The sequence below is a fragment of the Triticum dicoccoides genome, chromosome 3B (assembly GCF_002162155.2).
Source record: "Triticum dicoccoides isolate Atlit2015 ecotype Zavitan chromosome 3B, WEW_v2.0, whole genome shotgun sequence".
Classification (NCBI taxonomy): domain Eukaryota; kingdom Viridiplantae; phylum Streptophyta; class Magnoliopsida; order Poales; family Poaceae; genus Triticum; species Triticum dicoccoides.
The window spans coordinates 29680102-29691230 of record NC_041385.1 but is presented as its reverse complement, the minus strand read 5'-3'; the positions used below and the strand labels follow the sequence as shown (position 1 = coordinate 29691230).

Genomic DNA, 11129 nt, shown 5'->3' with positions numbered 1-11129 from the left:
ACTATTCGCAGGTCACGCAACGTCGTCTCGGTGTATATGCTTCTACATTAGACAGGCCCAAGTAGCGGCAACGTAGCTGGAGCGTCTAATGCATCGGCATAAGGCACGAATCAATCAGGATCCTATTCGCAGAAAAAAAGGAATCAATCAGGATCCGGCAGCTTGGAGCCACAAACCTAGAACGCCTCGTCTTTTTCGCCTCGCGCCCTAATCGCGGCAGATATACCCAGCTTTGCTCGAGGATGAGGTCCAGATTGCAAGGAATATGGTTGCGCTCGGGGGTGTGGCGTCTGCACACCGGCGCTGGGCGTGTCACCTGTGGATGTGGGCGGTTGCTGGCCGGCCGAAGTGTGTTCCGTAAGTATCGTTAACGATTAGTTTCTGCAGTTTGATACTTTGTTCCTGTGGTCTAGATCTCAAAGAGACCAAGGACGAAGAGTGGTGTTCTGGATACTGATTTTGGCGAGTAATTTTCAGACGAACTATGCAATCACCCACTAAATAAGGTAATTAACTCCCGATTTATTAATTTTTAGGTGAACTATCACAATAGTTCTGATTTGATTTTGAAGATATGAAAGAATATTTTTTATATCATTTATATAGATTTGCTCATGATTCTAAATTAAGTTTTCAATATTGTTATTTATATGATCTTACCGTTAGTTCGTCTAATAGGGCTACTCTGCATAACGAATGCAAGTTTTTCTGGAGTCAAATGTGACATGTCTGAATCATTGATTACCTCAAACATATAATGTGCTTATTGTTAGTGTAGTACTACATCATAACACTGACCACGGTTTTGCCTTTACAACTATGTCTTGTGATAGGCCGTTAGACACACACACCTTTACTTACTTCCTCCATAGGCCATCATATAAATTTTTGGGTTACTCGCGAGATTGCAGTGACACAAATCCCAAAGTGTTTACGAAACTGATTAGTATTGTTATGATTATGATGATTATATCAAGGGGCCCCGAGTTTTTGTTCCGCCCCGGGCCCCCAAAATCTCAGGACCGGCCCTGATTAGTAGTAGCGCTTTTGGCACTACACGCGCTGCTGCTAAGGTTGTATCTGCAGCGCGGTTTCTCCTCAATCGCTACTGCTATCTAGCACTAGCGCTCTTTTTTGACCCGCGTTGTTGCTAAATTTCTGTGTATAGGCTTTTTTGACCATGTGTTGGACAATGTTGTGCTCAGTCATGCGCTCAGTCATGCGCTAACGTGGTGCCGTCCCTAGAGTTGTAGCTTCATGAATGCCGACATCACATAAGCCGCCTCACCCGCACGACAATCGGGGACTAACATATTGTCACCAATAGATTTGACGACACAAACTCTCACACGCCAGGCGTCTATGCCAGATCATACGCCATTGAGGCAGAGTGGGGACAAAGAAATCTTATTCCAACACGTTGTCGCCGCCACCACCTCATCGATGTCGCCAAGGAAACAAACACTGAGGAAAATAAATGAAGTGGACGGGTCCATGCTCCTCTTGCCGTTGATGAGGCCTTCAAACAGGGGAGAGGAGGAGGACCGTGGTGGCAACGTGGGGAAGACCTTTGACGGCGGCGAGTTAATTCACCCTTCTTCTATATGCATGTTAGCACTAGCTTGCTATTTAAAAAGTACGGCTAGATACTCAAACGCAACTAACACGACAAAGATAATTTATGAAGCAGACATTAAATTTTATCTTGATACTTGTAAAATGAGTTTATGACTTTGTATACAAAAATGAAGGAAGTACTAAAACGCAACTAAAATGACAAATTTCATGAAAACAGGTCGCGCGGGGTCAGAAAAGGTTTTGCATTAGCTTAACTTCGAACTCGAAAAGCATGGAGTATGATTATTAATTGAATGTTAGCTTCCTCACATTTTTGAAATTCTGCAAGGATATTGGAACTTCTGAACACTCCAGTTTTGTGTACATAAAGGTGACCGACATCGGACGTTGCTTAATTGTGAGCCATGTGATAGCCTCAAGGTCAATAGCTAGAGGAAACTTGGCAACAACACGAGCATACGGCGAGGAGACGGAGAATCACAGTAAAGGAGATAGGCGAGTAAATTGCGGGAGTGGCTATCCATAGTTGACTAAATATATTTTGGCTACCAGCTGTCAATCCTCTCTATCCAACCATGCAAGCCAAACCGTACCCTCCCAAAAGCTAAACACACCCCACCGTGCGATGCAACTATGAGAATGTTTGGTTGCAAGGGACTAGACTTTTTTGGTGGGCCAGGGACTAAAGAAAAAAGACCCTTCAATAGAGTCTTTTTCTAGTCCATGTAGAAAAAGTCTCTCATGTTTGATTACATAGGAACTAAAAAGGACTCTTTTTCTAGTCTAACCCCTGTAATCAAACACCCCCTGTGTCGGCCGTCATCTGATCGGTCTTGCGCGCCATCCGATTGCCTCAACTGTTACCATTCACGTCATCTTTTTTATTAAAGAAAATGTTGTAGCCCGAACAAACAACAATCTAGAATCACAAACACCAATAAAGCACGGCCACCTACATGCACAAAACCATTGTATCTATACCTATTAATAAAGGGACTAATATTTCTCCCCGTCCGTCATAAAATTACCGTTGAAGTTGGCAAGAATTATCTATCAATGCCACCCGTAAGTAGCAAGAATGATTAACCTTTTATTAAGTGGCTGCCGGTAAGGACATTTCCCCTAAGGATGTATCTAAGACCTTTCGAGCAGCTACCTCAATTCAATACGAGACGTGAAGCATCTGAGTATTGAACAAATAATTAAAGGCAAATATTCCGACGTTGATTCCCTTACGACAACTGTTGTCCGACCGTGTCCACCTGATCCACCTCGGGTACCGCCACCTTCGGGCTGGCTGGCCCTGTCAGTGGATGGCCCTTTCTCGCCGGATCATGGTACAGCCGGTGCAGGCATAGTCCTCAGGAAGTGTACATGTGAAGTTATTTTTGCTGCATGCCGTTTGCTGTTCTTCTGCAACGATGCACTTGAAGCGGATATACAGGCAAAATCCGGGAAGGGATGTCTCTAGTCCTCCAATGGTCCAATATTCCGGTTATGGTACAGTCGGACTCTATGGAAGCTCTTTCATCCTTGTCTAATGCATCCCTGGCCAAGTTGCCTAATGGCCACCTGGTCGATGAAATCAAAGCGTTCCTTCTAGAGCAGGAGTTTATTCCGGTTAAGATAAATCGTTTTCAAAATAGGGTATCACGTTGTCTAGCTAATTATGCTCGTACGGCTCGTCGTACCGCTTGTTGGTTACAACGAGCTCCTCCCTTTATTCATGATCTTGTACTAGCTGACTGTAATCCTGTTGCTATGGAATAAACTCAGTTTTATCCTCGCAAAAAAAAAAGTGGCTGCCGGTTGTGCTCGGTACATCTATAGCTTTGCCCTCACATTGCCACACACAAGCACCCGACTAGTAGGGCAGCACTTAGCAGCCATCGGGGACACGTGGGTTCTATCCCAGCTTGTCCCTTTTCTCCCCGAATTTCTATTAATATAGAGCTGCCTCACCAAATGTCGCTTAGCAGATGGGCTGCACAGTTCAATTTCGGCCCAGCTATTCTTTAACCTTTTTTTCCGCATATTCGAGTACTTTTTAAAACATCTGCGATACGCAATAAAAGTAAGGCAAGCAAGAAGGTGAGAGGCACATGTGAGCGTTGAGTTGCATTCAACGAACTGGGGTCATTTCGCTCGGACGCCACCATTCTTTTTATTGATCTTCAAGTGTATGAAGAGATGGCCTAAAACGCACTTAACGGAACCTTTTTATTGAGATTTGTTCACGACTTGGTGCAAATTTCAAACATTGCTTCAACTTAAAAATATTGCTTTGGTATAAAAGATTCGAAAATTAGGCTAACATCAGAATGGTCAAACAAAAATCATACCAACAGTATTGCATGTGTAGCATATGCTTCTTAATGTACTATTCATATGAATTTATGCTAAATCTTAGTGTGCGCTTCTCTGCCGTGGGCCAGGTGACACCAATCCGGTGTTGTTGGGTTGTGCTGACCGATATTTCAGTGAACACATCAATTGTCTCTCTCGTCGCAACGTACGGGCCCATGACCTTAGGAGCCAGCTCGAGCACCTTGCTGAGCGCGTCCCCGGAGAACTTGCGCGCGAACATGAAGCAGAACTCAACGGCCCCGCCGCGGTAGCCGCACTCCCCGTTCCCTCGCCTCATCCCCTCCATGAGCTCCGGCGTGATGACCCTCCCGCCGTAGCCCACCGGGTGCCATGCCCTCACCCGCCATTCGGCATACGTGAGGGTCCGGTTCGCGTTGCGCGCGCCCCAGCCCAGCAAGGTTACCAGTGTCGGCAGGAAGTGCTCCTCCATGTTGGGGACGCCGTGGTGGCCGCAGAACACGGCCATGTACCGCTCCTCGGCGACCACGTCGACGGCGATCGTCCGGTCCATCTCGAACCACTGCGACCCCTTGCGCCACTGCGCGAGGCTGACGTTGCGTTGGGTGAAGAAGGGGGCGTGCCACGCGCCGTCGATGTAGCTGTCGACGAAGCTGGCGTTGGAGCCCTTGAGGAAGGCATAGACGGCCGGAAAGGAGAGAAGAGGGTTGCACGACTCCGACAGCAGCGTGAACCGCGCGTTGGCGAGGTCCAGCAGCGCCGTTGCCACCAGTCGCCGCTCCGCGTCCACCAGGTTCATGTCGCCCCAGCTGGTGTTCTGCGTGTATAATGAAATCATCAGGTAGCATAGATGCGTGCGGGGATAGCTCAGTTGGGAGAGCGTCAGACTGAAGATCTGAAGGTCGCGTGTTCGATCCACGCTCACCGCATCTCCTTTTTCTTTTGCACGTTACCTGGCTGCGGGGACGGTGTTGGCTGCTGCGAGGGAGGAGAGGGCAACGGTGGGCTGACGACGCACGCTGTCTCCGGTGATGGCGAGGGTGACTGTGCGGGCGCGTGCGGGGGCAGCAGTGACCGCGACCGTAAGGGCATGTACAATGATTGATAAGATAGTCTTATCTTAAGTCTTGCATGTAATTTAGAAATGACAAAAAATTATGTGTACAATGGGTCATCTCTAAGCCTTATCTTCAATAACTAGCTATTCCTAGAAACATGGTGAGACAAATTGTGCTAAGAGATCATCTTTTGTCTTCTTTTAAATAAAAGAAGACAAGCCTTTTCTTATGATTTCTCTCTCCTCCACCTCATCATTTATCCTACGTGCCATTGCTAAGATAGAACCATTGTACATGCCCTAAGAGGGATGGCAACTGCTGCAGGAAAGGAGGGAGGTCGGAATCGTGGAAGTTGGCGTTGCACACCATGCCGAGGACGAAGCCGATGGAGAGGAGCAGCAGCATGGTGACCACATTGGGGAGGACGCTCCCTAAGTGGAGGGCTGGCATGGGCTTGGCCGTGCTATGCGGCTATGCCTCTAGCCGAGCACACGTTTACGGGAGAATTTTTTTTGAAAGATCCAGCGTCGCTGGCATTCATTGATAATAGGAGAGAGCAGCGGAAAACAACAAGATGGTGAAGGTCCTAGGACCAGAAGATCCGAAGATCAAAGAAAAAAAAACAGCCCTAACAGCCGCATCACAACACTCCATAAAATTCACACTAGACATCGCAGCTCTGACTCTAGCACTAGTAGAAAAACACCTAATAGTCCCGGTTCGTAAGGACCTTTAGTCCCGGTTCATGAACCGGGACTAATGGGTCGTTACTAATACCTCCACCCATTAGTCCCGGTTCAAACACGAACCGGGACCAATGTGCCTCCACGTGGCCCTGTGCGCCGAGCCCGGTCAGGGGGCCTTTGGTCCCTACCAACCGGGACCAAAAGGCATCCACGCGTCAGTCTTCCAATGGCTGGGATTTTTGTTTTTTTAAAAGGAGGGGGGTGGGTGGGGGTTTTGGGGGTTTAATTTAGGAGTTTCATATATTGTGTTAGCTAGCTAATTAATAGAGAGAAGTGTCCTCTCTTATGTCCGTGCTTGGTCGACGCTACGTACTATATATACATAAGTGATCGAGAGAACCATTGAGTACAGAAGTTCGTCATGCATACCGAGAGAAGTGATCGATCGACCTCTCCTTCTCCGAGAGATTGGTCGAACAACAAGTTTTCGTATATCATGTATCCGACGCTACTGGCTACATACATGTACAATATGTATAAGATCTCTTAATTACAATCCCCTAGCAATTGAAATCAATTTCCACATGGTATTCTCCGGCTTTATTGATGACATGGTCAAGAAAGAATCCCGCCAATTCCTCTTGAATTGCTTTCATGCGATCTGGTTCTAGGAGTTCATTCCGCATCTGCCACGTCTAATTTGAAGAAGGGGTTAATTAATACATATATATGAATGAAACTCAACAGAAATGATGGTGTAATAAAATGAAATTGTGAATATTATTGCTTACGCACTTCATATTGTCTTTGAGAGTAGCCCCGCTTGTTTTTCAAAGTCGCGTTGTGGATGAACTCGCACACGTAGTATCCACAGAAATCATTCCCTTCGTCCTGCCACAAGCACTTTACGAGAAATAAAGGTCAATCAAACTGATAATGAAGCATTATAAATGGCATTGATGAAAGTATAGCTATAGAATCAACGGGAGATGCGCGCAACTAGCTAGCCAGTATAGTAGTACTTACTTTCGGGTATGTATATCGCAGCTCCTTCGGCAGTCCCGGAGCTTGTGCGGTGAACTGTTTCCAAACCCTGCAAGACAAAGAAAATAATTATTATTACTTGAGATATCAGGAAATGAACAAAAAGTTACTGATATGGTGCGATAATGATCGATTGAACTTACTTGCTGAGCATTTCAGTCATGTCCGCATATGTTTTGCGATCTTTCCGTCTCGAGTCTAAGACGGTTACTAGTCCACGCTCAAGCTTAATCTCCAGAAGAATATAGTGGTACCTGCGCACGCATGCATAACTCATCAATTACATTACTATAACCTCGCTCGAGTAATAAGGGAAACCGAATATGCACACGAAAGTAACACTCACTTGCCGTTGTAAGGAAAGAGTATGGTATCTTTGTTTTGATTTTTGATTAACAATTGTAGCACGTTGTCCTCGGCCTCTTTGATGTCCTTTTTAACCAGAAATTCATCTATGATATTTGTGTTAATAAACCCAATATTATAAATTTCTTATTTTTTGCACTCGACGATCTTCAATCTGCATAATATATTGAGGATAATTAATTATAAATACATGAAATTAAAGAGCCGAGCTATATATAGAGACTTAATGACAGAAATAGTACTTACAGACAGTAGCAAAAGACCATTAGTTCATCGAGGGCCTTTTGATTGAAGAACGCAAAGAACTCATCAAATGGAACAGTCAACAGATCATTTGCAACGAGGTCGTGCTCCTCTTTAATATTCAGATACAAAGCATTCGTACCCCCAGACTCTCTACAGGTTTCCATGTACCAATTATGGAATCTTCGCATCATTGTTGTGAGAGATTTTTCATCTTTGATGAGAGGCTTCCCGTACTCGTATCTGTGTTCGTCCACCTCCAAGAAACCAGGAAGTTGATCGTCAGGCAGGTAATCTGCAAGATTGCCATAACCGGCCACCGTCCCCGGAGCATTAGACACATTGAGCGGGGGGCACGATTGTTGTGCTTGTTCGCCGAGCTGGGCAATTTTTTCCCCTTTGCTCGTTCTTTTAACCTTTTAGCACTAACAGTAGTTCTTGACTGCTGGGCTTGGAGATATGTCTGTTCAGTAATGCGCTCATAGTTGGTTCTCGACGGAGACTTTGGTGGTTTCCTCAGGGCATCGATAGTGCGCTTTGCTTTCACCGGATCTACCTTCTCCTCCGGAGGTGGATGTCTCTTTGCTTTCACCCCTTCAAAGAACTCCTTCACGTGGGTCCGCACAATCGTATCGTTTTCCTCCTCGGTCCTCTCGTACGGTAACTTCTCTAGAGGCTTGAGAGGTGGACCGTATCTGTATTGCCTCCCGCCTCTGGTTGTGCTGCTAGACGCCGGAGCAGACGGAGCGGCTGCAGCGTCTGTCTTCTTTCGTGCTTGCTTACGAGGCGGAGGAGAAGGAGTACGACGCGCCGGAGCAGCCGGGGCGGCGGTGGGTCTCTTCCGCCCTTGCTGGCGAGGCGGAGAAGGAGGAGGCTGCTGGCTGCTCGGGAGCGCCGACGCAGGCGGAGAAGGAGGCGGAGTGCCGCCACGCGCCGGAGAAGGAGGCGGAGTGCCGTCACGCGTGCCCTGATCATCACTCGCCGGAGGAGGAGGCGGTGGAGGAGGCGGAGTGCCCTGACTCGCCGAAGGAGGAGGAGGAGGCGGAGGCGTCCAGTTCGGAAGGTTGATGAGCTCCTTCCGCCATAGGCATGGAGTCTTCAGAGCAGAACCCAGCCTAGTCTCCCCTTCACCGGTAGGGTGGTCAAGCACGAGGTCCTCAAATCCCTCCGTTATTTCATCCACCATCACCTTAGCATATCCTTCTGGAATCGGCCGGCAGTGATAAGTTGCTCCGGATCCACTAGGATAAACAAAGCCAACAGTCGCCTTGACCTTCAAATTCATCCATCACGCCATAATGTGGCAATGTTGGGACTCCATGATAGCATCCACGGGATAGCTGGCAGGAGCCGTCAAGACATGCTCCGGCTGAAGCAGCTCGGTGGAAGCCACGCTGCTTCTCCGCTGAGATGGCGGGGTAGCTTCGGGGGAAGCTTCGGCAGGTCGTTTGTTGTGATCTGCTGCTTCTCGTTCCTCTTCTCGTTCCTCTAGCCCCATTACCCTTTCGTGCAGCGCCTGCAGTTGGCCCTGCTCCAGTTTCTTCCTCCTCTCATGGGTTTTGTAACCCCCCGCGTCCAGAAAACCAACCTTCCACAGAATGGAGCCTGGCGTGCCTCGTGTCCGTCCAGGGTGCTTAGGATTCCCGAGGGCCATTGTGAGCTCGTCCTTCTCCCTGTCTGGTACGAACGTCCCTTTCTGCGCTGCATTGATATAGTGTCGAAGGTTCTTGACTGGTATTTCCAGTTGCTCGTCCGTCCAACGGCACATCCCTGATACATGGTCCAAGGTTCCGCCAGCCCCGAAGAACCAAGTCCGGCAACGGTCTGGCCATCTCATTGTCTCTGGTTCGATCTCTTTTTCAAGTAGATCATTCTCAGCCTTGGACCACTTAGGCCGGGCTTTGAGGTAGCCACCTGACCCCGTGCGATGGTGAAGCTTCTTCTTCGCAGCATTTTGCTTGTTCGTTGCCGACATCTTCTTACTCTTTTCAGATGTCTTGTGGGCCACAAATGCGGGCCAGTGATCTTTGATCTTCTCATATTTGCCGATAAATTCTGGTGTCTTTTTTTTCGACAAAATGGTTCAACTCTTTCCTCCACCTCCTGAATAGGGTTGCCATCTTCTTAAGAGCACAAGACTTGATTAATTTCTCTTTAACTGGCTTCTCCGGATCCTCCTCTGGCGGTAGGGTGAAATTTGCCTTCAGCTGAGTCCAAAGATCTTCTTTCTGCATATCATTGACATAAGACACCTCAGGGTCGTCCTTAGGCTTATACCATTGTTGGATGCTTATCGGGATCTTGTCCCTAACAAGAACCCCGCACTGAGCAGAAAATGCGTTCTTTGTCCGTATGGGTTCAATCGATTCACCGTCAGGCGCGATTTCTATGATCTCAAACCTTTCATCCGAGCTCAACTTTTTCTTCGGGCCTCGTCTCCTTACCGAAGTTGTGCTCGATCCGGAGGGCTAGAAATTAAAAGGAAGAAAGACGAGAGTAATTAATATGTGTACATATACCAAAACAATGAATGCATCAATTAACTAGTCAGCACAGGCTTAACTAATATATATATACCTGGCCGGACTCGGTTCGGTCACCGGAGCAGTCAGCACGGTCTCCTTCTTATACCTCCATTGGGTCATCACCGGAGCCATCATGAACATAGCCCTCTTCTTGTACCGGCATTAATGGGCCGGAGCCATCATAAACATAGCCCTCTTCTTCACCCAGTCCTTCCTCACCAACGATGTCGATGAAAAATGATGCAACAACATCAGTTCCTTCTGCGATCATCTCCCCCAACATCGCTTCTGTTGCTTCGTCTCGGTAGTGCTCCATAGTTTCTGCAAATATTTACAACATGTCAATTATTATTCAAAAACATGGTACAGATGGATATATATTAGTGGAAAACGTAGAACTAGCTAGCTAATCACAATAAGGAATCATGTTAGTGGCCTCGACGCTGCTTCTCTAGGGTTTGGGATCGCCTCGACACAACACATCAAGGGTTTGGGGTGGCCTCGACGACAATGCTCTTTTAACTTGGTAAATTTGGGTGGCCTCGAGAGTTTTGGTCGAGCGAGAGGGCCGAGGGGGGTGCTGCCGTTGTATAGGTTATCACGGTCGAGAGGGGGTATATATATTGACCGCCCCTCATGTCGAAGTTATCTCGAGGGTGCGGCGAGGGCGAAGGCGAGCAGCCTGACGGCGTCAGACCCGATAAAACATAAGAAAACGAAGAAGAGATGAAAAGAGGAGAAGAAGAAAGGAATAGAGGAGAAGATCGAAGAAAAAGAAAGAAAAAAAAGAGGAGAAGAAGAAAGGAATAGAGGAGAAGAAGAAAAAATAGAATTCCTTTTCTTCTTTCTTGTTCTTCTTATTTATTTCTCCTCTATTCGATTCCTTTCTTTCTTCTTCTCCTCTTCATTTTCTTCTTCTCCCTCGAGAAAGGAAAATAATTAAGGAAAAGGAAGAAAAGAGGAAGAAGGAAGAGAAGGAAGAAGAAGGAAGAGAAGGAAGAAGAAGAAGAAAGGAATAGGGGACAAGAAGAAAAAATAGAAATGTTTTTTCTACTTTTTATTCTTCTCCTCTTCTTTTTATTCTTTTTTATTCTTCTTATTTATTTCTCCTCTTTTTTTTTCTCCTCTTCTTCTCTTTTCTTCCTCTTCTTAATTTCATTTTTCCTCTCATTCTTTTTCTTCTTCTTCTTCCTTCTTCCTTCTTCCTCTTTTCTTGCTTTTCCTTATTTTACTTTTTCCTCTACACTAACCTAATTAAAATGCACTAACCTAAAATCGATATCTACTAACAACCTAAATAAAAA

At 46.7% G+C, this 11129-nt stretch overlaps 1 non-coding gene across 1 annotated transcript; it reads left to right on the top strand.

The window, feature by feature from the left end:
• Nucleotides 1-4759: 4759 nt before the first annotated feature.
• TRNAF-GAA lies at nucleotides 4760-4832 on the top strand. The gene has a single exon. It is a non-coding gene; the product is annotated as a tRNA-Phe (tRNA).
• Nucleotides 4833-11129: the final 6297 nt, after the last annotated feature.